Here is a 6,026-nt window from a genome sequence, read left to right as displayed (position 1 = left end):
ATGTCAGTGACTTTGATAGCGGCCGGGCGGGCTTGCCAGTAAGCTGCCCAGAGCAATAAAGAATCTTTTCATAACGGCACAAGTAGACGCCGTTGTAATCTGTAGCTGTAGTCAAAATAAAAAAATAAAAACTTTAGGGAGATCTGCAGTCTATATGGTGTGGCCTTGGCAGAAATGAATAATACTTTAGACCTACTGCATAATTTTTCAATACTCAATTCACTGGAGACAGAAACCTGGCATGGGTGGAGGCTCCTTATATTTTGGTACTCTGCAATTAGTTGCATCCTGTTTGAAAGCTATGAAAGAAAAGAAGTGCCACATTAGCACTGTTTATGAAGTGGAATTGTATGTTGGGAAAATGTATAGTAAAATAAATCTCCTTATTAGAAAGTAAGATTGGTCCACTTCCTTGCTATAATGCAAAATCCTTTAACCCTTGTTTGACCTTTGTTTCTGAAACTATGTAGGTAACCCTTCGGCCATTCTTCTCTTGAAAGTTCTGTTAAATGCCCTCATTAATGAGTGGCCAAGATGTCACATGTGATGAAGAATGTCATTTAGTAAGAGAGGCAAAATGAATCTGAATTAGGACCAATATACAGTGCCCTATTTCATTTTAAAGCTTTTCTTTATACCAGATGTTTAAGACTAGGGTAGGGAGTGATTTACTTATTAGATTCTGTGACTGTAATTTGAAGCAATTATCTCCAACGAGATTGTGCTTTGTTCATGTACCAATTAGCTGAACCTTGGTCGACTCAAGGGGGGGGGGGGGGGGGGGGAAATAAAAATAGAAACGGCCCATAGAAGGGATCTTTGATAAAATATGTGCCCAGAACTGAATACCGTCTCCCTCACAAGTGTCAAAATCGGTACCCAGGTCTCAGATCTTTTTGTACGTTGTGCACCCTGTTTATACAAACCAAAACTAAGTACTAAATCTTAAACCATTAATGAGAACACTCCTCTCTATATTAAGGCTGCTACTTTTACATTTTCTTTTGTAAAGGTGCATATAACCTGCGGTAAACTCAACTGCACCATTTAAACGATGTCTGGGGCCATGTAAAGAAAAAAAAATACTGGTATAATAAATGAATATCAGAAAAAACAATACCTTTCAATTGGTCATTTAAGATCATTTCACATTTACACATTACACACTTTTCTATTAAGGTAGAAAAGTAAACACATAAGAAAAATATATTTGCACACACATGTGCTTCTGTGTTGGGAAGTACAGAGCATTCAGAAACCTCATGGTTAATTAACATAAAGCTCAATCTTAAAGAGTAGCTGTATTCCGAAAAAAAAATGTCCCCACTTGTTGCTACAACTGTTTAAATAAGGTACCTCTAATTTTTGTTTTCATTGTTAACATCCTGACAACTTTTTACACTTATAACTTTAAAGTCTGTTTCAAAGCTCTTTTATAAATGGCCACTCTAGTGCACTGGGGTTTGAGATCTGTCCTCTAAATCACTGCAGGAAGAGCGCTGGCTTTTCTGTTCCGTACCACATCATGGATCGTTATTGCTGTATAACCTGTTTGACAATGTGGTTAGTGATCCTAATTCACCATCAGTGCACTAGAACACACACACACACACACACACACACACACACACACACATATATATATATATATATATATATATATATATATATACAGACGTGCTCAAATTTGTTGGTACCCTTACTGCTCATTGAAATAATGCTTCATTCCTCCTGAAAAGTGATGAAATTAAAAGCTATTTTATCATGTATACTTGCATGCCTTTGGTATGTCATAGAATAAAGCAAAGAAGCTGTGAAAAGAGATGAATTATTGCTTATTCTACAAAGATATTCTAAAATGGCCTGGACACATTTGTTGGTACCCCTTAGAAAAGATAATAAATAATTGGATTATAGTGATATTTCAAACTAATTCGTTTCTTTAAGTAGTATCACACATGTCTCCAATCTTGTAATCAGTCATTCAGCCTATTTAAATGGAGAAAAGTAGTCACTGTGCTGTTTGGTATCATTGTGTGCACCACACTGAACATGGACCAGAGAAAGCAAAGGAGAGAGTTGTCTGAGGAGATCAGAAAGAAAATAATAGACAAGCATGGTAAAGGTAAAGGCTACAAGACCATCTCCAAGCAGCTTGATGTTCCTGTGACAACAGTTGCAAATATTATTAAGAAGTTTAAGGTCCATGGAACTGTAGCCAACCTCCCTGGGCGCGGCTGCAAGAGGAAAATCGACCCCAGATTGAACAGAAGGATTTGAAGAAAAAGAACCAAGGATAACTGCCAAAGACTGTCAGTTTCTGATCGCACCATCCGTCGCTTTTTGAGCGAAAGTGGGCTCCATGGAAGAAGACCCAGGAGGACACCACATTTGAAAGAAAAACATAAAAAAGCCAGACTGGAATTTGCTAAAATGCATATTGACAAGCCACAATCCTTCTGGGAGAATGTCCTTTGGACAGATGAGTCAAAATTGGAGCTTTTTGGCAAGTCACATCAGCTCGATGTTCACAGACGAAAAAATGAAGCTTTCAAAGAAAAGAACACCATACCTACAGTGAAACATGGAGGAGGCTCGGTTATGTTTTGGGGCTGTTTTGCTGCACCTGGCACAGGGTGCCATGAATCTGTGCAGGGCACAATGAAATCTCAAGACTCAAGGCATTCTGGAGCGAAACGTACTGCCCAGTGTCAGAAAGCTCTGTCTCAGTCGCAGGTCATGGGTCCTCCAACAGGATAATAACCCAAAACACACAGCTAAAAGCACCCAAGAATGGATAAGAACAAAACATTGGACTATTCTGAAGTGGTCTTCTATGAGTCCTGATCTGAATCCTATCGAACATCAATGGAAAGAGCTGAAACTTGCAGTCTGAGAAGGCACCCATCAAACCTGAGACAGCTGGAGCAGTTTGCTCAGGAAGAGTGGGCCAAACTACCTGTGCAGAAGTCTCATTGACAGCTACAGAAAACATTTGATTGCAGTGATTGCCTCTAAAGGTTGTGCACAAAATATTAGGTTAGCGGTCCCATCATTTTTGTCCATGCCATTTTCATTTGTTTTATTATTTACAATATTATGTTGAATAAAAAATCAAAAGCAAAGTCTGATTTCTATTAAATATGGAATAAACAATGATGGATGCCAATTACTTTTGTCAGTTTCAAGTTATTTCAGAGAAAATTGTGCATTCTTCGTTTTTTGTGGAGGGGTACCAACAAATTTGAGCACGTCTGTATATATATATATATATATATATATATATATATATATATATATATATATATATATATATATATATAGTAATGACTTGGTAAGAATGGAAGTGTGAAACAGGCGTTCTTCAAAAGCAGCAATCACTTTTATTTTGCATTAAAGAACAGGCTACATACTTCTTAGCAAGACAGGTTACTTCTCCAGCTCTCCACTCCTGTCTAGCATGCAAGCTGCCTCTTACAGCCCACAACCCGTACAACATTGCAGGTTAACCACGACCAATCAGTGGCCACTATCAGCCCCACTCCCCCTGGCTCCTGCAAGGTACATATAATGATCCTGCAAGGTTGCACCAATAATCCAATATAGGGGAACAGTGTCTGCAGCAGGGTAAGCGTTCCTACGCATGGGAAGCACGGTCGCAGACCATGCAACTTTGCTCTGCAAAGCACTTCAAGCACAGACGCATGCACAAAGTCCCAGTGACAGCCTTTTGTTACAATATATATTATTAGTGATTGTATTAGAGACTCATATATCATCATTTGATCCTCGACTACCTTTTTTCTATATGGTCTCCTTTTCCAAACATAGATGAAAAAATTATGATTTTAAAATGTTGACTGCATCAGGATACACAACATAAAAGCTTGGCTGTTGAATAATTAACTGGAATGTCATTGAGTAAAACAGAAATATATTGGGGAAAAGAAATACAGACGTTTCAGCAGTTTAATATTAGTTAATGTTTTTTATTAACATTTATTATCAGTAAACTAAAGGGAGGTATTAACACTGTTGTAGAACAATCTTTTCTGAATTTGCTGTGGGACAAATTAATAAATGAAGTGTTTCTCCACTGCAGTGTCAGCAAATGTTATTACTGTATTTATATAAACCTTTATAGAAACAAAAGAGAAATATTTTCAGTAGAATAAGATTTTGTTCAACAAATCTAAAACAACACAATGATAATACCAGTATTTGATGTTTTTCAGTTCAAATACCTTACACAAAGGATGCAAAAAATGCACACCATTTAATCAAAAAACAAGTTCTGTTATATTATACAGCAGAGAAAATGCCTTGAAAAGGGCTCATCTCAGCCAGTTAAAGTATGTTCTGGGTTTCACAGTTTAACCTTGTGAGGAGAGTGACACTGGTAATATATAAGTGCTTGTGCCGTAATACTTTCCTAAAATAATAATAATTCACTTTGAGAGACTTTGACTATAGTTCAGATTGCCATCACATTATAAAACAGCAATACAAAAATGAACGCCTAAATATTAGAAATGTTCTCATTAATTCTCCCTATTGTGCAATAATACGTACATTAAAAAACCAATCAAATATCATAATATACAAATACAGAATACAAATATGTTCTAAATGTTTTACATGTATGTGTTTAGTCTTTGACCAGGTAATCAACCTGGCAACACCTGAGAAAATAAAGGCAGCTTGTATTGGTTGCCAACAGGCCCTTATACAGTGATTCGAGTGAAAAAGACAACCCATTCTTCACAAAAATAATTTATTTTAACACATTTTTCCATTATTCTTATTTTTTTATTTTAGCTTTTCTCTTCACATTTTTTAGTAAACAAAAAAAGCACAAACAAAATCTCAACGTGTTTCGACAGAGTCTTAATCATGAGTAAACTTAATTTGATACAGAGGAACACCCCTTTTTTTTACACTCAATTCTCCACAGGCGATTAATCACCTTTACGTCACAAACCTTCAATTGACAATCAGAACAATCAAAAACAACTGAAATTAATAAGTAATTAGGTACAGAAATGACAACAGAAGGCAGAAGACCATACTTTTTAAATTATTTTAAACACTCAATCTGTACGTCAACACAAAACTTTTCATACCACTAAATATTCTTTTACTAAGTTACTTTTTTTCTTTTTACTCTGCAACTTGAATAATGAACAGAGGTATATACTGTATACATACAAACATACATTCTACAAAAAATACCCATATTTAAAGTCTTCATTAAGGCCATGTGGTGGAACAGAATTAAAAATAATATCACAAAAGTTTCCCTTCTCAAGAGTTGTTTGTCAGCTGAGCCATCTCTTAAAAGGTGATTAATCACCTGTGGAAAATTGAGTGTATAAAAAAGGGGTGTTCCTCTGTATCAAATTAAGTCTACTCATGAATAAGACGAAACGCGCTGAGATTTTGTTTGTGCTTTTTTGTTTTCTAAAAAATATTTGAAGAGAAAAGCTAAAATAAAAAATAAGAATAATGGGAACAATTTGTTAAAATTGGTTAAAATTCAGCGCAATAGACAATGCAGCCATGCTCCAGTCACAAAAGCTATCCCTACTATCAACACATTAATATCCATAATTCTATTTATTTAACAGTTGGCATTTAAAAACTTTAGACACAAAGTTGTTACATGTCTTGCATCCCTAAAAAATTAAAAAGTAAACATTTTTAAAATCATTACTGAATTAAACATTTTACCAGCGTTGAAAAATCTATATGTGGCGATCAATTATATATATATACTGTGTGTATATATATATATATATATATATATATATATATATATATATATATATATATATATATATATATATATATATATATATACACAGTATATATAGCACTGTATTCATTCTATTTTTTCCTTTTCAAGCTCAAGTAAAAAACGTTTGTGTTTTTGCTTTCGTCACTTAGTTTAGGTTTATCAGAGGTACATGAATTAAAACTGTACCTCTAAACCTAAGTGAATTCATGCAAATCATGAAGGATTGCCA

The sequence above is a fragment of the Acipenser ruthenus genome, chromosome 7 (assembly GCF_902713425.1).
Source record: "Acipenser ruthenus chromosome 7, fAciRut3.2 maternal haplotype, whole genome shotgun sequence".
Lineage (NCBI taxonomy): Eukaryota > Metazoa > Chordata > Actinopteri > Acipenseriformes > Acipenseridae > Acipenser > Acipenser ruthenus.
Note: the sequence above shows the minus strand (reverse complement) of the source record.